Source organism: Oncorhynchus tshawytscha, linkage group LG25 (genome assembly GCF_018296145.1).
Source record: "Oncorhynchus tshawytscha isolate Ot180627B linkage group LG25, Otsh_v2.0, whole genome shotgun sequence".
NCBI lineage: Eukaryota > Metazoa > Chordata > Actinopteri > Salmoniformes > Salmonidae > Oncorhynchus > Oncorhynchus tshawytscha.
In genome coordinates this window covers 1,330,318-1,356,279 of record NC_056453.1, presented here as the reverse complement: position 1 = coordinate 1,356,279, position 25,962 = coordinate 1,330,318, and the positions used below count along the sequence as shown (strand labels likewise).

The window sequence follows — 25,962 nt, the reverse complement described above, 5'->3', positions numbered from 1 at the left end:
AATCCTGCAGTGCCAGACGTGTCCCCCTGCTTAAGCCAGTACATGTCCAGGCCCGTCTGAAGTTTGCTAGAGAGCATTTGGATGATCCAGAAGAAGATTGGGAGAATGTCATATGGTCAGATCAAACCAAAATATAACTTTTTGGTAAAAACTCAACTCGTCATGTTTGGATGACAAAGAATGCTGAGTTGCATCCAAAGAACACCATACCTACTGTGAAGCATTGGGATGGAAACATCATGCTTTGGGGCTGTTTTTCTGCAAAGGGACCAGGACGACTGATCCGTGTAAAGGAAAGAATGAATGGGGCCATGTATCATGAGATTTTGAGTGAAAACCTCCTTCCATCAGCAAGGGCATTGAAGATGAAACGTGGCTGGGTCTTTCAGCATGACAATGATCCCAAACACACCGCCCGGGCATCGAAGGAGTGGCTTCGTAAGAAGCATTTCAAGGTCCTGGAGTGGCCTAGCCAGTCTCCAGATCTGAACCACATAGAAAATCTTTGGAGGGAGTTGAAAGTCCGTGTTGCCCAGCAACAGCCCCAAAACATCACTGCTCTAGAGGAGATCTGCATGGAGGAATGGGCCAAAATACCAGCAACAGTGTGTGAAAACCTTGTGAAGACTTACAGAAAATGTTTGACCTCTGTCATTGCCAACAAAGGGTATATAACAAAGTATTGAGATAAACTTTTGTTATTGACCAAATACTTATTTTCCACCATAATTTGCAAATAAATTCATAAAAAATCCTACAATGTGATTTTCTTTTGTCATTTTGTCTGTCATAGTTGAAGTGTACCTATGATGAAAATTACAGGCCTCTCTCATCTTTTTAAGTGGGAAAACTTGCACAATTGGTGGCTGACTAAATACTTTTTTGCCCCACTGTATATTTTACCTCTCGGGGATGTCATTCGAAAACATAATGTTAACTTTCACTGCTATGTGAAGGACCTTGGCGTTACTCTGGACCCTGGTCTCTCTTTTGACGAACATATCAAGACTGTTTCAAGGACAGCTTTTTTCCATCTACGTAACACTGCAAAAATCAGAAACTTTCTGTCCAAAAATGATGCAGAAAAATTAATCCATGCTTTTGTTACTTCTAGGTTAGACTACTGCAATGCTCTACTTTCCGGCTACCCGGATAAAGCACTAAATAAACTTCAGTTAGTGCTAAATACAGCTGCTAGAATCCTGACTAGAACCCAAAATATTTGATCATATTACTCCAGTGCTAGCCTCCCTACACTGGCTTCCTGTCAAGGCAAGGGCTGATTTCAAGGTTTTACTGCTAACCTACAAAGCATTACATGGGCTTGCTCCTACCTATCTCTCTGATTTACCTACACGTACGCTACGGTCACAAGACGCAGGCCTCCTAATTGTCCTTAGAATTTCTAAGCAAACAGCTGGAGGCAGGGCTTTCTCCTATAGAGCTCCATTTTTATGGAATGGTCTGCCTACCCATGTGAGAAACGCAAACTCGGTCTCAACCTTTAAGTCTTTACTGAAGACTCATCTCTTCAGTGGGTCATATGATTGAGTGTAGTCTGGCCCAGGAGTGTGAAGGTGAATGGAAAGGCTCTGGAGCAACGAACCGCCCTTGCTGTCTCTGCCTGGCCGGTTCCCCTCTTTCCACTGGGATTCTCTGCCTCTAACCCTATTACAGGGGCTGAGTCACTGGCTTACTGGTGCTCTTTCATTCCCTAGGAGGGGTGCGTCACTTGAGTGGGTTGAGTCACTGATGTGATCTTCCTGTCTGGGTTGGTGCCCCCCCTTGGGTTGTGCCGTGGCAGAGATCTTTGTGGGCTATACTCGGCCTTGTCTCAGGCTGGTAAGTTGGTGGTTGAAGATATCCCTCTAGTGGTGTGGGGGCTATGCTTTGGCAAAGTGGGTGGGGTTATATCCTTCCTGTTTGGCCCTGTCCGAGGGTATCATCGGATGGGGCCACAGTGTCTCCTGACCCCTCCTGTCTCAGCCTCAAGTATTTATGCTGCAGTAGTTTATGTGTCGGGGGGCTAGGGTCAGTTTGTTATATCTGGAGTACTTCTCCTGTCTTATCCGGTGTCCTCTGTGAATTTAAGTATGCTCTCTCTAATTCTCTCTTTCTTCATCTCTCTCGGAGGACCTGGGCCCTAGGACCATGCCTCTGGACTACCTGGCATGATGACTCCTTACTGTCCCCAGTCCACCTGGCCGTGCTGCTGCTCCATTTTCAACTGTTCTGCCTGCGGCTATGGAATCCTGACCTGTTCACCGGACGTGCTACCTGTCCCAGACCTATTATCTGACCATGCTGGTCCTTTATGAACATTTGAACATCTTGGCCATGTTCTGTTATAATCTCCAACCGGCACAGCCAGAAGAGGACTGACCATCCCTCATAGCCTGGTTCCTCTCTTAGGTTTCTTCCTAGGTTTTGGCCTTTCTAGGGAGTTTTTCCTAGCCAACGTGGTTCAACACCTGCATTGCTTGCTGTTTGGGGTTTTAGCCTGGGTTTCTGTACAGCACTTTGAGATATCAGCTGATGTACGAAGGGCTATATAAATACATTTGATTTGATTTGAGATACTGTTTGTTGCTGTGCTCATGGCCATCATCATGATATAGGAGATATCTTTGTGTCAGGCATCAGGGGTGAAGTAGCACTGTGGTATAATAACAGGCTGCAGACACCTCACCCATCTCACAGTCACACACTACATACAAAAGAGAGATTACATGAGACCGTCATTCACACATACATTGGCCTTGGTTAGCTTGTAAATAATCCTGTACATTGCCTATATATCTAAGTCATGGCCGTAACTACATATGAAAACAGAGGTCTGGACCTTAGTTATTTTTCTAATTTGAAAAAAATAATAACAAAAATACATATTTTGTACACAATAAAGAAAATCAATATCTAAATATTGCTCCCAGCGTTGATCAAAGCTCAGGAAGCTTATATTCTTGATCTGACGGAGCTTAATCGCGCCGACCTCTTTGCAAACCAGTGGAATCATAAACAGTGGTTTGTTTGTTATATTAGCCTGCGTCCCCCAGATTTGCCTTTTTAGCAGCACATTCACCACTCTCTCAAACAGCTAACTCCGCCCTCTTGCAGCACGGACCTGAGATGTGATATGAACTACCCCAGCTCACAGTCCGCTAAGGTAGGCCACTAGAGACGCTGCTGACAGTGTGTTTGCTAGATGTCAGACAAAAGGCCATTTTAAAATTGTCCTGTGACTGCTGCAGAGAGCTACTGGGAGACAGTGATGTGAGCATGTGGCTCTCAGTGGTGAGGCTGAGGCAGGCTGCAGGCATGCTGGAGGAAGCAGAGGAGACAGAGAGAGGAGACAGAGAGAGGAAGCAAGCAGAGGGAGAGGTTAGTACGGTGGTTCCCAAACTTGGAGTCAGTCCCCATGTGGGTTCCCCTGAGAAAATCTGTACTAATCTTACCAAACAAGTTAGGAACTTTAAAAATATATAATATGTTTCAATATGAACATCTCCATAACCTGCTCCAACATCTCCACACCTGCTCCAGCTCCCCTCCCTGGAGCCAGGCTCCCCAGCATTATGCACACCTGCCTTCCCTCCAGCACGCACATCAGCGATTATTGGATTATTACCTCCCCTATATCTGTTTGGTTCCCCGCTCCAGCATTGATTGTCATATGTCCTTGTATACCCGTGTGCTGACATTGTTCCTGTCTTGTTTCATGTCTGTTCCTGATTAAATGTTTGACTCCCCGTACCTGCAGCGTCGGTCCTTACATCTACATTAAACTATAATCAAAATGCAAACAATACAGTTCTAACAATGCCGCTGATGCTACGTGTCAGTGTGAATCATTTGTCATATTTCCATCCTTTCAGGGATATAACATTACAATGTTATAGCTAATAGGCTATGTGTTTTTAGATCGACTGAGGTGAATGAACCTACAGCAGCTAAGGTGATAATGGCTGGTATTATAATTATTTATTTTCTTGCTGTTCTGCAAATAGCGTCTTAAGGTTTTTTAATTGTATAGAAATGCAGTAAATGAACTTAAACTTACAGCATACATTGTGGTGAGGCACAGCCAGGATCTCCCATCCAATCTGACCAGTTTGAGAGCTACAGGACAGGACCAGAGGGACTAGGAGTAGTTTCCTCTCCTTTGCTCCTCGGGACCCAACTATTCCACACCTCCTGCTGATATGCTACTCGCCTACAAACATCAACAAAGCATCAACAAAGCCTTTTGACCAGGGACGTTAGCACTGCGAAAAGAGAAAACAAAGCCATGTTTTTTCACAGAGCCAACAAATCAATGTGATGGCAGCCTATCCAATCCGGTCTGCCCTGCAATATACCGTGTGAAAAATTTATAATGGTAAAACTATATGCAGCAATATGTACAGATGTAGGATCTTAATTTGATCATCCTGTTGTCGGAGACCTTTCCTGCCATGCAGGATATTAACCCTCCTGTTGTGTTCATTTCATATTAATTTTGTGTTCCCGGTCCAATATGACCGCCCCATTATAGCTGATTATAAATCCATAATAATACATATATTATCCCCTAATGTTGTGTTAGATCTTTTTATCAATTTACGTTCTTCTGAACATTACAAGTTTTGAACTTCTATTTTCTATTCATGGCCTATAAGCCTCATTGACCTGAGCTCATACAACCCATTTTTGAGTATGGATCATTTTGACTATAAGAAATACTCAGAAGAAACGTATTGTGCTATTTATCACAGACTACTTTGTGTCAAAGTTTAACAAGGACTCTCTCCTCACCAGTGTCATGATCAAAGATATGATCAAGGGCCTCACATACAGTATATAGTTTGGATATTGTGCTGCCACAGAATGTATTGTGAGCTAGGCCTCAAAAAAGCTTTACATACCAGAGCTGCGAGAAAAGTTCTATATATTATTGAAACAATGTTGTGATTGTGGTTCCAGTGGGGGAAAGATTCTATTGGGTAAAGGTTCCCGTGGGGGTTGCCATGGAAGCCAAGAAGGGAAGTGAGGTGTGTGTGTGTACGTGTACGTGTGCTCAATGATGAATGGGCATTTGCCTGAACTCTATTTTATACACTAAGTGTAGTCTCACCCATTCATTTCTAATGGCCGGTCATTTTTGACCGGGAACACCACAGGTGTACAAAAGTTAAATAAAGCACCCAAAATGTTAAGTCATGGAACCTTTTGACTATCAGATTAAATTAACTACATTTTTCAGAGAGAAAACTTGTAAATCGGTCCAATCGACCGAAACACAGCAGGAGGGTTAAAAACGTGTTGTGTATTTGAGGTTTAAAAAGGCTTCTGAAGTTAGTAATTTCTACTTTAAAATGTCGGACTTGATTTTCACATATGAAAAATATATCAACCCCTTGAAAAATGTCCATTATTGGTTGTGGGTTTGATTCCCACAGTGGACAAGTATGAAAAAAGTATGAGAACGTTTGAACTCAACTTCTAAGTCCCTCTGGATAAGAGCGTCTGCTAAAATGTAGAGCAACTGTAGAGGCTGGCCCTTGTGAGAACTCTCCATCATCTTAAATAAAAACAAACGTGACACTAATCAAATGTCCCAGTTTACATGAGCACTGATTTAAACTTGCTCTTCTCCTGACAGGCTACTTAAATCTCTGATGTTTTTCACAGCGGAAAGATGAAACGACGCTGAGGTCACAGGGACTGCTGAAGTGTATAGGCCTATGAATGTACATCAGAGACCGACAACAGGAAAACACATTCTGCAGTGATCTCACTGGCTGCACTGGGCTACACACAACTACTCAACTCCTCTACCAATTAACATCACTGAATCCCTGAGGTTACTCGAGGATCGTCAGAGGGGTAGGACCATCCTTATTGAATTTCATTTTATTTGAAATAGTGAAACATTGAAAAAGTTATTTTTAGATAAAACTATACTAAATATATTAATGTAACCAAATAATTGATTAAAACACACTGTTTGCAATGAAGGTATACAGTAGCCTAGCTACTCAACCCTGCACCTTAGAGGCTGCTGCCTCTATATACAGCCTTATTCTAAAATGAATTCAATAGTATTTTTTCCTTTTGCAAATGTGACCCAATTCAGGAAACTAGGCATATGTCGCGGATCACTACTTCAACTTTTTTATTTTTATCAAAATGCGTTTTTGGGCAGAAATGCCTTCTGGAACATGTGAACTTTCATGTGCCTGCTTGTATGCCATCTGTAAATATGAATTTAATTTTTAACCTCTCTAGGGTATGTGAGATGCTAGCGTCCCATCTGGCCAACATCCAGTGAGATTTGCAGAGCGTCAAATTCAAATACAGAAATACTAATTTATAAAAATTCAGAAAACAAAACATATTTTAGATAGGTTTAAAGATGACCTTCTTGTGAATCCAACCACGGTGTCAGATTTTTAAAATGCTTTACGGCGAAAGCATACCTTACGCTTACGAGAACATAGCCCAGGTACCAGCCAAGCAGAAGCGTTACAAAACTCAGAATTAGAGATCAAATTAATCCCTTACCTTTAATGATCTTCATATGGTGGCACTCAGAAGACATTAATTTACTCAATAAATGTTCCTTTTGTTCGATAATGTCTCTTTATATCCAAAAACCCCAGTTTTGTTTGCACGTTTTCTTCAATAATCCACAGGCTCAAACACAGTCAAAACAGGCAGACAAAAAAATCCAAATTGTATCCGTAAAGTTCATAGAAACATGTCGAACAATGTTTATATTCAATCCTCAGGTTGTTTTTAGCCTAAACTATCTATAATATTTCAACCGGACAATAACGTTGTCAATATAAAAGGTAAACAAGAAATGCACTCTCTCGGGATTGCGCATGAAAAAGCTCTGTGACATGCCAGGGTCCACTCATTCAGACTGGTCTTACTCCCTCATTTATAAGAATACAAGCCTGAAACAATTTCTAAAGAATGTTGACATCTAGTGGAAGGCATAGGAACTGCAAATAGAGTCCTAAGTCAATGGATACTGTAATTGCATTGAATAGAAAACTACAAAACCAAAAAATAAAGTACTTCCTGAATGGATTTTTCTCAGGTTTTCGCAGTGTTTTCTATCCAAATCTACCAGTTATATGCATATCATATCTTCTGGGCCCGAGTAGCAGGCAGTTTAATTTGGGCATGCTTTTCATCCAAAATTCAGAATACTGCCCCCTACCCTAGAGGTTTTAAATTAAGAGCCTAGTTGGTTTAGCCACAGAAAAAGTCAGCAACCTTCCCACTAGCCATGATTGGCTGAGATAATGAGCGAGCTGTCGGCAACCTTCCCGCTAGCCATGATTGGCTGAGCTAATGAGCGAGCTGGACAAGCCAAGAGATGAGTTCAGATTGGTCTGCCATATAGCACGCTTCTGTCTATTTGAGTTGGTCAGTATGTGTAGGTAATCCTGTCTAACGTGGCTTTTTTTTAATGTATTGAGTAGTAGAACTGCATAAGCGTTGCTCTCCACCTTCTGGACCGTGTTTTGAAATCAGTGGAATTAGAGTATGATAGCTAAGGAGATGGAGAAAACACCTGTCTCCGGATTACATCTTCAAACTAAGGGCAACCATTGCATCCGTGACAGGGAGAGGCGTCCATCCATTATGTATACAGATAAGATAGTCTAGCTAGCTACGTTTACAGATATTACACGGTAAACCAACAGAAAGTCATTTTTATTTCAAGTTAAAGTGTACTGTTAGCTAGCTGGCTCGCTAGCTAATGTTATGAGTATGATCTTATTATTCATTTCTCAGAGCCATTTGCTTTGCGAGTTGTAGCTGAATGCCAGCTAGCTAACATTGAACCTGGTTGGTTAGCTACCTGCAGATTCATGCAGGGTAGTATGCAAGTATCCATGTCAATAGAATGTCACTGTGACAACTGTTGGGTACATTGACTTTAATTCTGGGTACATTGACTTCAATACAAAACCTAGGAGGCTCATGGTTCTCACCCCCTTCCGTAGACTTACACAGTAATTATGACAACTTCCGGAGGACGTCTTCCAACCTATCAGAGCTCTTGCAGCATGAACTGACATGTTGTCCACCAAATCAAAGAACGCATAGATTGTTGCAAAAAGGAATTATATATACAATGAGCAAATTGATCATGCTGTTTTTATGTGGCTGCTATGAAAGTGAACTGTGTTTGTGTGTGATCAGAGGTGTATTCATTCCACTGATTCTGTTGAAAAACGTTTCTTAGAAAATGGAACGAAGATAAACATACCTGAATTTGTCCAATAGAAACTCTCGTTTGCAACTGTGAGACTAATGATTACACCCTAGATCAAATAGATATACGCAGGAGTGTGCATGGCGATATTGAATGTATCACTGTCACCTTGATTACGCACAATTCTCTCAACCTGTGTGTACCTACATTGTGAAGTCTCATTCATAGGCTATGTTGTAGCAATATTATGATGGGTACAGGAATAATTTAAGTATAATGTAGTAACCTAAATCTATCGCTGTTACATTGATCTGGGTGAATGGAATATGAATGACAGTTATCCAAAATGCTGTAATGGAAATAAGGCCAAGATCATTTACAAAAGAATCATCCTCCCTCATCTTAAATGGCACCGACCACCACTGCCTGAGGTACTGGATAGCTGTAAGATACAGTAGCACAAATAGCAGACACCTACTGTCTGAGCTGCGATGAAAAACAATGAGACATGAAGCACACACATCATCCCACCAGATCAGAGAGAGCGTGGGACATGACAAGTCTCATGCCTGAAAAAGGAGAGGAGATTTGTTCAGGGAAGAAGAGAGAGTGAGGGATGGGAAAGGGGGAGGCAGATATGTAAGAAATTGAGAGAGAAAACCCTTGCATGCAGCCTCAGAACCTGCTGACTCACTGCAACCTCCATGGGCTGGCTCTGGCTCCCCTTCAGAAGGACAAAGTGACACTTCCCATCGTACTCCACGGGCGATGATGGGAAGCTTTAAATAAAAGACGGGCATAAAACCGCATTAAGGCTATAATGGCGCCAGAGGGGATGGCTGCCGTTTTACAGGCTCCTAACCAACTGTGCTATTTTTATTTTTATATTTTTTTGTAACTCATTTTGTACATAATGTTGCAGCTACCATCTCTTATGACCGAAAAGAGCTTCTGGACATCAGAACAGCGATTATTCACCTCGAGCTGGACAAAGATTTTTTCTTTAATGAGTCCCACACAAAGGATATAATGCTTTGTCAAGACAAGGCCCAAATTCCATTGTTGGTTAATTAAGGGCTTGTAAGTAAGCATTTCACAGTAAGGTCTACACCTGTTGTATTTAGCACGTTTTTATTTTTTATATAACTAGGCAAGTCAGGCAAGTCAAATTCATATTGACAAATTACGGCTTAACCCGGCCAAACCCGGGCCAATTGTAGTGCCGCCCTATGGGACTCCCAATCACAGCCTGTTGTGATACAGCCTGGAATCAAACCAGGGTCTGTAGTGATGCCTCTAGCACTGAGATGCAGTGCCTTAGACCGCTGCGCCACTCGGGAGCATGTAACAAGAAACATTTGATTTGAAATGAAATAGCAGCTCCCTAGGATGTATAATAGTAAAACACCTATCTCATCAGAACAGACCGATGTGAGAGAGGGGCCAGTGAATCAGTGAGGCTAGTGCAGAGTGTGTAATAACTGATGCAAAAAATAAAACTCCTGAGCAGACAGACAGCAGTAGGAGGTGATGGGACAACACTGACGAAGTGAGAGGAAGACAGGGATGCAAGAGGGAACACAGAGACGGGAGAGACAGCTCATTGCCCAGCAGTCAGTCAGTAGACATATCAACACCCTCTGTCTAGCCCATTCAGAAAACACACTCATTGACTGTCATTGACTTGTATTTCCTATGGCAAGACAATACCTCATTGTCCCCAGCTGACAGTAAATAGTCCTATAGTTATCCTTAAAGCCTGTGATGGCACAGCTTCAGTCATCAACAGGGTTACTTCAATAAGAAAGTCAGCTCAAATACTGCTGTTTAGGAATGGTACACAGAAATAAGATTGCACTACCATCACATTCAAATCAGCCATCAACTCGGTTTGCCAACAGTCTTTGACCATGAGGGAACGCAACCCTCCATGCATTAAATCAAATATCCAAAATAGACCTTACCATGCTAACCTCAGAGAGCAGTGTAAAGTGACGTTTCCTCTTCTGTCTGTGTGTATTCTCAGTAGCAGTGTCCCTGACCAAGCCTTTGGCTCGTCTCTGTGACTGCCTCCCGACTCGTCCCTGCAACGCTGCATGAGATGTGACTAGATTCACCCAACTACAACAACACAGAGCCATGGAACAGTCCACAGGGCCAGCAGTAATGACAGCCCAGAGTAGAAAAAAAAAGCATACACTCTGTCCTCAACACACACTGCACTATAAAGCCCATGTACTAAAGTACTGTATACAGTTTGTAGAGATGATCTTATTTTGAGACAGTTTGCTACAGCAGGAAAATAATCCTGCAACAACAGGTAATGTGAATTATAATGAATGGACATTTTTGTAGGGGTTGATACATCTTTTCAGAAGAGAAAATCAAGTTTCAGAGTAGAAATTACAAACTTCAGAAATCTTTTTAAAACCTCAAATGCACTCCAAGTTTAACATTTCCTGTGATCAAATTATGATCCTACATCTGTAGGGAAAGAACATCTGGCTTAATTTTTCCTGGTTTGGTACTGTATTGTACTGTAATAAATGAATAATGATACAAACAAGATAATGCATTAATATTTTCTAATGATAAATTCAGCATGTTGTAATGTGGTAACGATTAGTGGGATCAGTATATTAGGTTAACATGGGGTACAGGAGCTGGTTGTCTCCAGGTAAAGACAGAGCACAGTGAGGAGCGCTGCCTCTGTGCCTCAGACCCAGTAGATACTTCATATTTCCTCATTTGAATTTCAAATCAGGGAAAAGCTACATGCTGTGCTCTGAAATCAACCTGGACTCAGGGGTAGACATAACATAGTTAATATAAATCCGGGACACTCCAATTACTCCAACACTCCAACTGTTCCCCGGTAGGCCGTCATTGTAAATAAGAATTTGTTCTTAACTGACTTGCCTAGTTAAATAAAAGTTAAATTAAATAAAAATAAAAATTAGTATGATATGTTACGCTTCATATGGTACAGTGCCTTGCGAAAGTATTCGGCCCCCTTGAACTTTGCGACCTTTTGCCACATTTCAGGCTTCAAACATAAAGATATAAAACTGTATTTTTTTGTGAAGAATCAACAACAAGTGGGACACAATCATGAAGTGGAACGACATTTATTGGATATTTCAAACTTTTTTAACAAATCAAAAACTGAAAAATTGGGCGTGCAAAATTATTCAGCCCCTTTACTTTCAGTGCAGCAAACTCTCTCCAGAAGTTCAGTGAGGATCTCTGAATGATCCAATGTTGACCTAAATGACTAATGATGATAAATACAATCCACCTGTGTGTAATCAAGTCTCCGTATAAATGCACCTGCACTGTGATAGTCTCAGAGGTCCGTTAAAAGCGCAGAGAGCATCATGAAGAACAAGGAACACACCAGGCAGGTCCGAGATACTGTTGTGAAGAAGTTTAAAGCCGGATTTGGATACAAAAAGATTTCCCAAGCTTTAAACATCCCAAGGAGCACTGTTCAAGCAATAATATTGAAATGGAAGGAGTATCAGACCACTGCAAATCTACCAAGACCTGGCCGTCCCTCTAAACTTTCCGCTCATACAAGGAGAAGACTGATCAGAGATGCAGCCAAGAGGCCCATGATCACTCTGGATGAACTGCTCAGATCTACAGCTGAGGTGGGAGACTCTGTCCATAGGACAACAATCAGTCATATAATTGCACAAATCTGGCCTTTATGGAAGAGTGGCAAGAAGAAAGCCATTTCTTAAAGATATCCATAAAAAGTGTTGTTTAAAGTTTGCCACAAGCCACCTGGGAGACACACCAAACATGTGGAAGAAGGTGCTCTGGTCAGATGAAACCAAAATTGAACTTTTTGGCAACAATGCAAAACGTTATGTTTGGCGTAAAAGCAACACAGCTCATCACCCTGAACACACCATCCCCACTGTCAAACATGGTGGTGGCAGCATCATGGTTTGGGCCTGCTTTTCTTCAGCAGGGACAGGGAAGATGGTTAAAATTGATGGGAAGATGGATGGAGCCAAATACAGGACCATTCTGGAAGAAAACCTGATGGAGTCTGCAAAAGACCTGAGACTGGGACGGAGATTTGTCTTCCAACAAGACAATGATCCAAAAGATAAAGCAAAATCTACAATGGAATGGTTCAAAAATAAACATATCCAGGTGTTAGAATGGCCAAGTCAAAGTCCAGACCTGAATCCAATCGAGAATCTGTGGAAAGAACTGAAAACTGCTGTTCACAAATGCTCTCCATCCAACCTCACTGAGCTCGAGCTGTTTTGCAAGGAGGAATGGGTGCAAAACTGATACCCCAAGCGACTTACAGCTGTAATCGCAGCAAAAGGTGGCGCTACAAAGTATTAACTTAAGGGAGCTGAATAATTTTGCACGCCCAATTTTTCAGTTTTTGATTTGTTAAAAAAGTTTGAAATATCCAGTAAATGTCGTTCCACTTCATGATTGTGTCCCACTTGTTGTTGATTCTTCACAAAAAAATACAGTTTTATATCTTTATGTTTGAAGCCTAAAATGTGGCAAAAGGTCGCAAAGTTCAAGGGGGCCGAATACTTTCGCAAGGCACTGTATGTATTCATTTGTGGATGTCCATCATCCATTTCATATAATATGTTATGAATTGTAATTTATACATTATGTTATGAATTGGAATTCCTACGATATGTTGTGAATTTGCAAAACGTAGGATATGTTATGAATTCCAATTTGTTGTGGCTAACATTAGCTAGGTAGGTGGCTAAAGCTAACATTAGCTAGGTGGCTAACATTAGCGAGGCTAGGGGTTAGGATTAGGAGTTAGGCTAAAGGGTTAAGGCTAAAGGGTTAAGGTTAGAGTTAGGGTTAGGGGAAAGGTTAGCTAATATGCTAAGTAGTTGCAAAGTAGCTAAAAAGTAGTAAGTATTGGCAAAGTTGCTAATTAGCTAAAGTTGATGAGATTCGAACACGCAAAGTCCACCCATCCACCATGACCCACCAACCTACTTTAGTTAGTCTGTCTTGTCTAACCATACCAAATGTAACATATCATACTAATTTGAGTGTCCTGTATATACATTTACTATGTTACATCTAGTATATAAGGCCAGGCTGCTGAAATTCCAGCAGCACCCTCAAGCACCAAACAAACACACACACACACACACACAGTTCAAGTAACACACACACTATGACAAACTCTTTTATCTGCATGACCCCTGGGTGAGACAGACACAGACGTGCCCCATGTTTGCCAGACAGACATACAGCAGCGTAGAGACAGACAGAGAGACAGACAGTTCTCTGTCTGGAGAGTGGTGTGATGCAATGCCACCCCAGCAGTTCTCTTCCGTCCAAGTCTCTCAGTAGGCAGGCATCATGCAGTGCTCTGGGATGGTGAGATCTAAACTGGAACAGGAGTGTTCCAGCCTTAATGTTAACAACCCTTTAAGGCTGCTGCCTGTATAGGCTAGATGACAGACAGCTGTGCCTGAGAGAGGGATTTAACACAAACAAACTCCAAAAATAAGATGACAATTATAGGGATGGAGCAATAAAAGTATACTTAGTGCTGATGGCTGAAGAGCTAAGGATCTAATAGAGAACATGTGACAAACTCATTCCACGGAGAGCCAAGTGTCTGTGGGTCTTCGCACCACCCTTGTATTTGATTGATGAATTATGGTCACTAATTAGTAAGGAACTCACCTGGTTGTCTAGGTCTTAATTGAAAAACAAAAAACCTGCAGAAACTGCCCTCTGTGGAATTTGAGACCCCTGTAATAGAGATGTACTATCATAGCCTAGTTCCAGTTTTCAGAGCCAAACAAAAAGAGGATATATGTCAGTGGAGGCTGCTCATAATAAATGCTGGAACGGAGCGAATGGAATGGAATGTATTTCATACCTTTCCACTTATTCCGCTCCAGCCATTACCATAAGCCCCTCCTCCCCAATTAAGGTGCCACCAATCTCCTGTGGATAGCTGATTGAATCAAGAGATTAAAAAAACTTGACTACATGTATTCGCAAGGCAGATGGTCATTTGATGAGGCTTTACTTGGTGAGATGTTTTGGTACGCATTCTTCACATAACTGGCTCACAGGAAGGCAATTAAAACAATGGTATTTCATGATATACTTGGTTTAATTAGCCAAGTTCGGGAAATGAAATGGCTACTTTGTTCTAAAGGTTGCAGCATTAATCCAATCCTGCGTTGTTCAAATTCAAGGAGAGAAGACAACAGCTATCCAAATATCAACATGCCATTCAATCTAAAACGACAGGTTTTTTGTACAAAAACAACCACAAAACGTATACTTTGGACAACCACAAAAGCTGTCCAAAGTCAGCGCCTGCATAAAAATATGAATTCCAGTAGCAAACTGTTCACAACTGTCACAATCTGATTGCCGCAGTCAGGTAGGATGCAACAGTAATGGAGAATACAGCCCTATGGAGAGAACCATGGAGCTTCATGAAGAGGTCAAGAGGTCAATTGTCCACTGAACACAAAACCATAACAGTTTTTCCCCTATATTCATTTAGTAGTGGTGGGCTACCACTGCTAAATCATTGCCGCCACTCAAAAAAATATGATTTCAAATATTTTATTTATTTTGGAAGATAATTCTCAGGATGTTATGTTGCTCCCCAAGCCATCTGGTCGTTAGTTCTATTGGTTCGGTTGCCAGAGACACGACCCAGTCGTTAAGGCTTTTTGTTCTGCATCTATGGACACGTTCCCAGTTGTTTGATCTAAATGTTCAATTGCCATACTGGCTGACGTCGTTCTTATCCCTTGCTTGCTAGCTTACAGTCATGTCAAACAGTGCAGCCAGAATAACAGCAAAGTAGCTGCATTTGAGATTGTTTAAGCTGTTTTCTAGTGACATTTATTTGGATACATCCATAACAATGAGCTAATGATGCGCGATTTCGCCTGGCATAGAAAATGTGCTCTCTCGTCAGGACACTGTTGTTAAGAGGAGCTAGCCAACAACACAGCTAACACAATCACTTCAAACTGAAGCTGGAAAGACTGCAAACTAGCTGCATTTAGTTTTGTTTGACCTGTTTTCTATTGACATTTTTTTGTATAGAACCATAAAAATTATGACAGCTGATTCATTATTTTGACTGACTGAGAAAAGCTGTCTGTCTGTCTGTCTGTCTCATCCTGGCTCCCAACACGTTCATTACTATGGGACAGCTGGAGATCAAATTTCAATATTGAAACGATGTTCCAAATGTTGGAGAGTCAGCTGTTGAAAGCCAAATGCTAGAAATGGGAGATAATGTCGCAATGTTTTTATAGTGGAGATCAAGTTTATAAATTGCCTGGCTGGGCTGATGAGATAGTGGATTGCCCATTGAGATGGAACAGAGTAAATAGGCATTTCAAAGTCATAGCTTTAGCCAGTGGTAAGAATAGAATAGACATCGGATGGAATGCAATTTTAAACAATCAGCATTCAGGATTAGACCCACCCGTTGTATAATAGAGCTACAGTATATACACCTTCCAATATTGAGCTGCACCCCCCCCCTAATTTTTACCCTCAGAACAGCCTCAATATCCTCTCCTCTACCTATCCTCTGGCTATTCTCTCCTCTACCTGTCCTCTGGTTATCCTTTCCTCTACCTATCCTCTGGTTATCCTCTCCTCTACCTGTCCTCTGGCTATCCTCTCCTAAACCTATCCTCTGGCTATCCTCTCCTCGACCTGTCCTCTGGCTATCCTCTCCTCTACCTATCCTCTGACTATCCTCTCCTCTACCTATCCTCTGGCTATCCTCTCCTCTACCTATCCTCTGACTATCATCTCCTCTACCTATCCTCTGGCTATCCTCTCCTCTACCTATCCTCTGGCTATCCTCTCCTCTACCTATCCTCTGGCTATCCTCTCCTCTACCTATCCTCTTGTTATCCTCTCCTCTACCTATCCTCTGACTATCCTCTCCTCTACCTCTCCTCTGACTATCCTGTCCTCTACCTATCCTCTGGCTATCCTCTCCTCTACCTATCCTCTGACTATCCTCTCCTCTACCTATCCTCTGGCTGTCCTCTCCTCTACCTATCCTCTGGCTATCCTCTCCTCTACCTATCCTCTGACTATCCTCTCCTCTACCTATCCTCTGACTATCATCTCCTCTGGACCCCTTTTAATTCCTCGTCTTTATTTTCACAAGGTTTCAAAGCGTTCCACAGGGATGCTGACCCATGTTGACTCTAATGCTTCCAACAGTTGTGTCAAGTTGGATGGAAGTCTTTGTATGGTGGACCATTCTTGATACACACATGAAAATGTTGAGCGGGAAAACCCCAGCAGTATTGCAGTTCTTGACACAAAGTGCGCCTGTCACCTACTACCATACCCCATTCAAAGGCACTTACATTTTTTGTCTTGCCCATTCAACCTCTGAATGGCACACATACACAATCCATTTCTCAATTGTCTCAAGGCTTAAAAATCATTTTTTAACCTGTCTCCTCCCTTTCATCTACAATGATTGAAGTGGATTTAACAAGTGACATCAATGAGGGATCATAGCTTTGACCTGGATTCACCTGGTCAGCAATGTTTCCTCTAAGCTGTGGATGTGAGCTTAGTGCAGAAGAAATATCAGCTCGACCAGAGAAGCACAAGATTGAACTTAATTGAACTTTCTAGAGTTTTCCCCGCAACGTTTCCCTTTATGGTTGGAATTGCGATGAAATCAATGCAATATTAGCCACTTTCAATGCAACATGCCGAAACAAAACAAACTATGCAAGACTTAACATTTTATCTTTATTTAACTAGGCAAGTCAGATAAGAACAAATTATTATTTTCAATGACAGCCTAGGAACAGGGGGTTAACTGCCTTGTTCAGAACGACAGATTTCTACCTTGTCAGCTCAGGGATTCGATCTTGCAACCTTTCGGCTCTCACCACTAGGCTACCTGCCAGCTACCTGCTGCTCCAGTATGCAAAACTAAACAAGAGATGTTGTTGTAGGCATGACTCAGGCACATACAGGCATGACTCAGGCACATATTCTACACAGACCTAATTTGTCTGATTCTCTGTAATAATGGTATGAGAATAATTAGGCATTTTATTTTCTAAAGCGGTTTCTTGCATCAAACAACAAAACAACATTTCACTCACTCACTTTTTTTATGGTAGGCCGGCTCTAGTAGGCCTACTGTTAAAACAAACTTAAAGCGGGTACAGTTTGCACTCAGCAGACCTGAAATTTGCTCAGTGATTAAAAAAATGAGAGGGAACATTGCTGGTCTGTCTATGTCATGGAAAGAGCAGGTGTTCTTAATGTTTTGAATACTCATCTTTGAGAACTAACAATCACCAAAATAAAAACAGACTAGTCAAAGAATATCAAAAAGTTAAAAAATGTCTTGGCATTGGGCCCCCACTGATTTTATTATAATGTTTGAGTCACTCAGATAACATAAGAGCAAAAACCATGGCAAAAAAATATGAATTGCAGTAAACTAGCTTTAAAACTGTAAAATTGTACCTCTGCCACAATGGCAAAATGTGTAGAATTGCAGAAAGATCTTTCAAATAGCAAAATGTTGTCCCCCACACACACACACACACACACACACACGCACACACACACCCGCCACCCACCCCCCCACACTAACTTTGCCACAGCTGCTGAAAAAAATCCTAGGGAAAACAGTGCACAACCAAATCACTGAACCTGACCAATGAGCATGTCACACATTACAAAGTTTGTGTTGGTTAAAAACACTGAAGAGTTGTTCACCTTTTACAAGAACGCCAACTGTGACATTATTATTGAAGCTTCTGATCTGAAACAGACATGTCCCCCCACATTCTGAAATTGCATTTTTTTCCCCCCCAGTTTCATCATTGGAATGTGATACTAAACGAGGTAACGGTGTGCTTTAGGACCATGTGGACGCCTCTGAGCAGTCGGGTAGGCTGTTTGGAGTATTTATATTTGTAAAAAGACAAATATTTGTTTTGCCCCTCCTCACTTCTTAATAAACCAAAGTTGCCCCCCTGCTCAGAAGCATCATGGTGAGAGGTGAGACCACTTCCATACATGGACCTGCCTGAGCATGTGGCGTAACAGTCTTCTGAATGTTTATTTCATTTAACTTCTACCAGATGCTTATTGTACTCCCTCACAGTGTGCTGTTTGTAGGAATACTTTTTTGGTGTGATTATCTGGATATATATATATATATATATATATATATATATATATATATATATATATATATATATATATATATATATATATATATATATATATATATATATATATATATATATATATAAATAATAATAACAATCAGTGATTAGTTATTGGTGATGTCAGTCACTCAATATTATGTCCACAGGTCATAGAAATGCCTTTCAGAAACGTTAAACACATGTAACGGGAAGACTCGGCTTGGGAATGCCTGACTGAACATACCCCTGAAGGTGTTTGTGTGTTTCTGAGAGGGTGTGATGTGGGACCATGTGTGCCATTTGGATCAGTGTCTTAGCGTGTTATGCATACAGCCACGTGTCTGTTTATGACTGTCTGTGTGTGCTTGTGTGCGTGTGTGTGTGTGTGTGTGTGTGTGTGCGTGTGTGTGTGTGCATAAGCATCAATCAATCTGAGTGTGGGTGCACTGTGTGAGATGGGAGGGTCTGGGGAGAATCAGGCAAGTGGACTAGGGTAAATAAGTGGACTGGGGTAAATAAAATAATAAATAAAGGGGCTATCAAACACTGGGCTCAATCACGCACCCCTCTGATCCAGAGTCATGGGATTCGGTCATTGGAAAACCCAAGCCTACTTGATGGTAATAGTGCTGACTCTTGCCCCTAGTGGCCGGATTTGAAGGCATTTCCCGACATCCTCAGAACATGGATAGATATCAAATTTCGAAGTCCCTCTTGAGTGATCTGCCTGATGCGATAGCTGCACTATATAATGACAGGGCTGAATTAAACAGAAACAGAGCACTATACAGCATCTTCCTTGAGGTAAACATGAAGGTGAGTGAGAGGGTTGATGATCAGTAAGAGTGTGTGTGGTTCAAGCCATCGGTCCACCCTGGTACGCAGGCTTAACGTAGGGATGCATAGTGCAGAGGTAAGCCACATTACTGGACAGGGATTTTAATGCCTGATGAAACTTATGATAAAGATGAAAGCACTTTGTGAGCAATAGTATGCCAGTATATCTGGCAATATATTCCACATAAGTGCTCAAGGATGACTGTCATCATGGATCTGAATTCACTTCTCATCCATGTGCAAAAAAGCGAGATGCCACCCACCTGAGTGGTCATATAACAGAATAAAACAGAATAAAACATAATAGAATAGAATAGGATATAATAGAATATTATAGAATATAATTTAATAAATGTGCTCTCTTCTGTCCACTGCATGGCCTCTATCCCCAGGAGGCTAACACTCAGCCTAAGGCTAAACAGGCTCCAGGCATAAGCAACATATGCGGTCGCTTTGGGCCCCTGGCCGCTAGGGGAACTCGGATCCAATTATTTTTTTGTTGTACGTCTGCAGTTTTTCTCTTGTTTTGTCAGTCACTTACAGTCACTCAATTCGCCATGGCAGCTAACAATTTTTAGATTGGTAAATTATCTAGCCAGTTATCTAAAATTGTAGTAATCATGGCTGTATACCTAACCGGCACACAGGGCATGTGGCCACGGGCCCCCCATTGATTTTGTTAGTCACTCTCACTCAGATATAATTAACATGTCATAAGTCATGGCAAAATGTGTAGAATGCAGGAAATTAGCTTTAAAACATTTCTCTCTGTCCCATGGTGAAATGAATACAATTGCATAACAATCACTAAATGTTCTCTCAGCCCCAAGGCAAAATGTTTAGAACTGCAGAAAGCTTGCTTTAAAACTGCAAAAATGTATCTCTGCCCCATGGTAAAACGGCATGAAATGTATTATAACATTTTGAAATTGGCAAAATGCGTAGAACTGCAGAAAACTTGCTTTAAACTGCAACATTTTCTCTACACCTCATGGCAAAATGTGTAGAGTTGCAGGAAATTAACATTAAAACATACATTTTTCCCTCCCCTGTCAAGAGGGAGCACACTAAAAAATGTTGCCCACTTGGTGGGGGGCAACCAAATCTTGATTAGAGCCCCCAAAAGGCTAGAGCTGGCCCTGACTTCACTATGCCACACTGGGACACTGTAATACTAACACCAAATATGATCTTATTAGTTTTATTTCTTGTGTGTTTTTGTTCTACCTTATGTTTTTTTTGTGCTACATTTATATTGATTACTGCATTGTTGGGTTTGGAGCCTGCAAGAAGATTTCACTGTACTTCTGCATGTGACATTGAAACTTGAAACTTGATCCACACTGGGACACTGTGATACTGATATAGATATTGCTGTGTATGATCATCAACTTTTTATTCTCATTACTGGGAACGCCTATTACATCTAATTGACTTCTTCATTATTTGTGTTGGTCTACTAGCTTTATATGACAACATGGCTATATGACTATCGTGGAGAATAAGCTAAGTTTGTTATTAAAGCTGTCAGTTGGGGCAAGGGCTGAGCAGAGGATGTGAGGGAAATAGCCGCGTCATTGACGCTACAAGTTGTGCCTCTGGAGCCCTAGAACCAATGACTGTATGCCTAGAACGCACCATGGAAATCGAGTATTCATTTATTTCGTATCACCTCATGCCACACACACATCGCCTTCACACAATGTCCCGACGACGTGGGATATTATGAAAGGCCATGGGCATGTTCCACCATAAAGATCCCGAATCAAATGTGCTCTGTCCTTTTAGGGAGCGCAAATGCAGTCGTATGGAATGGAATTATTGCAGAATAGCCCAGCAATGACATGTTCTCCCTTGCGAAATATTACATTGTGCTAGGCATTTCGCTCCAGTGTGCCTTTTACATAGGAACGTCACATCAAGAGGAAAAAACATAATATAACGGAATCCAGCATAGTTTACGAATGGCCTTTGAAAACATGTTATAATAAAACAATCAGGGATACATACATGTTTTACAGCCATGTGCAAGAATTTGTTTGGAAGTAAGGAGAGATTGTAGCCTAATAAAAAAAACTATTCCCTATGATGAGATGGAAGCACCGCAAATATAAAATGTATTAACACAATGCAAAATGTAATGCAATGCTAAATGTTGCCACCTACCTTCAAGTCAAACACACATCCAGGTGAGGACTGTTGACGTTGTGCACCGCGGGCAAATCAATCCAATACTGCCTCTGCCCCGTCCTTATTCCCTGCTTTGAGGGAACAGCAGTATATGACGGAGTCAAGAGCTTCGAGCGAGTATGAGGAAGAGAAGGAGAGCGAAAGAGGGAGGAACGAAGGCTGGGAGTAGAGGAGAAAACGCGTAAGTCTCCGGATGTCAGCAAACAGTGCTTGCTTGCTTTTACTCCAAGCAGAGAACGGCCTTCAATTCACGTTACCTAACAACGATTTTGGCACTGCAATGGCTTTGATTTAATCATTGGCACAAAAGAAACGCCTATCGAGGTACAATATGCAATGGAACAGTCTCTTTTCGAGTTCAGAAGATAATAATAAGCTTAGTGTATACTGGTCCAATTTACAAAAAGGAAAATATGGTGTTCTGTATTAAAGCGGCAATATGTAACTTTTTATGCTACCCAAACAAATTCACATAGAAAAAGGATTTATAGATCTGTCGTTTTCATTGAAAGCAAGTCTAAGAAGCGGTATATCTGTTCTATATGTACTATTTCTATGCTCACATTCTCATTTTTGTTTTGTATCTTTTACTTTTGGTTTTGTACACCGCTTCTAACAGCTGAAAATACAATATTTTGGGTTATGGAAAATATATTTAGATGGTACAATGATTCTCTACACTATACTTGCTTGTTTTGTTCCAGAAACTGAAATTGTGCTATTAGAACTATTAGAATATCTGCAACCAGGCAAAGCAGGATACATTTCAGCATAGTGCACCTTTAAGTCAGTCTATTGAAATAAACTGTTTTATGCCATGCATGACGTTCTCAGGTTTCAGTAAAGATGAAAACAGAGCAGACAGTAGACCTGTCATAGCCTACTCACTGGTTTAGGTCATTCCATACTATCCCCTCTTTCTCTGAGCTGTAGATAGGCCTAATGTAAATAATGATTTGCTGCCTTCTTTGCCTTCTCACTGATCTATACTTCAAACTCCCCATGCCCCACAGACAGTAATAAGCATGCATCACTGAGTATGTTTACCTTCAAAAAGTACCAGTATCACTGTGGAAAAGTACAGCACCTGTCCAATCTGTGTGGCTGCGAGGGAGTGTGGCTACACTTGCATTTAATATTACCTGATTGACCTAATCATGTAAATGTAATTAACTAGAGAGTCAGGCACCACAAAATAATATTTATAGATCTGTTATCTTCCGAATAAACTCTTAAAGACCTAGTAATATTTTACATCAATAGCAGTCGATATTAATCGTCATCTTAATTCAGTCTCATCTGAAAGTTGTAAATTCTTGGTTATCTGCACGAACCCTGGCTAACAAGTTGAATCAGCAATACAAAATTGGGTTTAATTATTTATTTACTAAATACCTAACTAATCACACAGAATTACACATACACATAATTAAATCATAACTTGATTACAAATTACATCATAAAGGGAAACGTCCCTGGCGGGCGGAACAGATATGACAGCTTGTTACACAAAAGAAAAGGGGCTGGGTTTGAGTGAATGAGCAGGAAGACTGAGGAACAAAGGGCGAAGCTGTGCTATCGTAAATACAGTATCTTATGCATTCTAAATTACCGCCCATTTGGAACAGGAAAATGCAATAAATATTTACTCTGAGCTGCGCTTCAGTAGGTTGGTGGTAGATGGAAGGCCGTGTTGTCCAACCGAGTCCTTTGTCCTTTGAAGAATGTCTCTGGTTGTCAATTGTATACATTGTAGTAACGTCGTTGTGTGATAGACGGGATACTCTGTCTGTTCCTTCCTAACCCTCGTTTGCAGTGGCTGTTGCTTACTCAACGGCTAGGAGGTATCACTTCTGTAGTGAATAAGAGTTCAAAGTTCATACCATTCGCAACCAAAGCTCACGCTGATGTTGGCTTCGTTCTGTAGTTATTATCTGAACCATTCTGACATCGGACCATCGTCCTCACGTCCTCGGAACAGGAGGTTATATTGTCGTCAAGGGCTTATATAGGAAAGGAGAGGAGGGGAGAGGAGGGCGTGTTTGAAAAGTTTTATAGCCCATGTCTCTTCACAGGGGCGGGCCACTGATTGAGCAGAGCCCTATCTTATGAAAACCCAAATCTCACATTTTAGAAGCTAAAATCATATCTCATCCCATCACGAATAATTTAATATTTAAACATTTAAATTGAACAACAATTCCATGTGAATCCGATAACTCTGATGTGTGAACTTTCCACTGTAGAGTTTGTCATCTTATCATCTAATCAAATCAATGATGAGAATGTCAAAGATGACAACCGAACTGACATCATATTCATTCATTAAGTACCACCGCTTATGTTCAATTGGTCGTATTACCAGAATATAGTTTATTTCCCCCCACCTTCTGATGTTCCCAGAATCTCTATGTTAACCAAAGAGTTTTGCAAATGTAACATCAGTAGGGTAGAGAGAGGAAAAATGGGGAAAGAGGTACTTATGACTGTCATAAACCTATCCCCAGGCCAACGTCATGACAGCAGCAAGATGATGAAATCACCAGCTGTATACCACTGCACATGTGTCAATACTGTATGTCATGCATGCAGTCAGTGAGAGTCCTGTCACTCTCAATACAGATGTAAGATCTTAATTTGACCTGTTTCTCACAGCAGAAATAGAATGGTGCAGCAACAGGAAATGTGAATTATAGTGTGGATTTTTTAGGAGTTGTTAGAGCAAAGTTTGACATTTTAAATCAAATCAAATCAAATTGTATTTGTCAAATACACGTGGTTAGCAGATGTTAATGCGAGTGTAGCAAAATGTTTGTGCTTCTAGTTCCGACAGTGCAGTAATATCTAAAAAGGAATCTAACAACATGGCGCCGGAGAGTGGCGCCGGAGAGTAGGGCTGCCATCTTATCGGCTCTCAAACAATCATGCTATTTTGTTTGTTTTTTCATGTTGTTCGTAAATTGTTTTGTACACAATATTGATGCTACCGTCTCTTATGACCGAAAAGCACTTCTGGACATCAGAATTGGGATTACTCACCTCAAATTGGATGAGGAGTTCTTCTTCAATAAGTCGGCCGCGAGAGATATACTGCAGACATCCGACCAGGCCCCGATCCCTGTGATTCGCTGGAGAAGGAAACAGAGATTTTGAGGCAAAAGATCCGGGTGCCTCGCGAGGATCAGGCGGCGAGTGGCTAATCTGCCCTTGCCTTCCATTCTGCTAGCTAACATTCAATCGCTGGAAAATAAATGAGACAAACTGACAGCACATATATCCTACCAACGGGACATTAAAAACTGCAATATCTTATGTTTCACAGAGTTGTGGCTGAACAACGACATTAAGAACATACAGCTGGCGGGTTATACACTCCATCGTCAAGACAGAACAGCAGCCTCTGGTAAGACACGGGGCTGGGGCCAATGCATTTGTGTCAACAACAGCTGGTGAACGATGTCTAAGGAAGTCTCAAAGTTTTGCTCGCCTGAGGTGGAGTAACTCATGATAAGCTGTAGACCACACTATCTACCTAGAGAGTTTTCAACAGTATTTTTCATAGCTGTCTACATACCACCACAGAGCGAAGTTGGCACTAAAACCGCGCTCAGCGAGCTGTATTCCGCTATAAGCAAACAGGAAAATGTTCACCCAGAGGTGGCGCTCCTGGTGGCTGGTGACTTTAATGCAGGGAAATTGAAATAATTTTTACCGAATTTCCAACAGCATGTTCAATGTGCAACCAGAGCGTACAAAGCTCTCCCTTGCCCTTCATTTGGCAAATCTGACCATGACTCCATCCTCCTGATTCCTGCTTACAAGCAAAAATTAAAGCAGGAAGAAACAGGGACTCGGTCTAAAAAAAAAGTGGAGATGAAGCAGATGCTAAACTACAGGACTGTTTTGCTAGCACAGACTGGAATATGTTCCAGGATTCTTCCGATGGCATTGAGGAGTACATCACATCAGTCGTTAGCTTTATCAGTAAGTGCATCGTGGACGTCGTCCCCACAGTGACCGTACATACATTTCCCAACCAGAAGCCATGGATTACAGGCAACATTCGCACTGAGCTAAATAGCAGATCTGCCGCTTTCAAGGAGTGGGACTCTAACCCAGAAGCTTATAAGAAATCCCGCTATGCCCTCCGACGAACCATCAAACAGGCAAAGCGTCAATACAGGACTAAGGTCAAGTCGTACTACACCAACTCCGGCGTTCGTCAGATGTGGCAGGGCTTGCAAACTATTATAGACTACAAAGAAAAGCACAACCGAGAGCTGCCCAGTGACACAAGCCTAGACACTAGCATAGACAAGCTAAATAACTTCTATGCTTGCTTCGAGGCAAGCAACACTGAAACATGCATGAGAGCATCAACAGGTCCGGATGACTGTGTGATCACACTCTCCACAGCCGATGTGAGTAAGACCTTTAAACCGGTCAACGTTCACAAGGCCGAGGGCCAGACGGATTACCAGGACGTGTACTCCGAGCATGTGCTGA

General features: G+C 41.5%; 2 protein-coding genes across 13 annotated transcripts in view; one reads left to right on the top strand and one right to left on the bottom strand.

The window, feature by feature from the left end:
• The window catches only part of LOC112220408 (band 4.1-like protein 1), a 166,959-nt gene extending 145,241 nt beyond the window's left edge, over positions 1-21,718 (bottom strand). For 6 of the 11 annotated variants that reach the window (XM_042305863.1, XM_042305870.1, XM_042305867.1 and 3 more), the window contains exon 1: positions 21,433-21,718. The gene's annotated coding sequence lies outside the window, so the exon portion shown is untranslated. The remainder of the gene's footprint in view (positions 1-21,432) is intronic. The other 5 variants (XM_042305869.1, XM_042305868.1, XM_042305871.1 and 2 more) reach the window with 3 other exon arrangements.
• The window catches only part of ccdc186 (coiled-coil domain-containing protein 186), a 1,196,038-nt gene that overhangs the window by 773,674 nt on the left and 396,402 nt on the right, over positions 1-25,962 (top strand). The gene's annotated exons all lie outside the window — the stretch shown is intronic.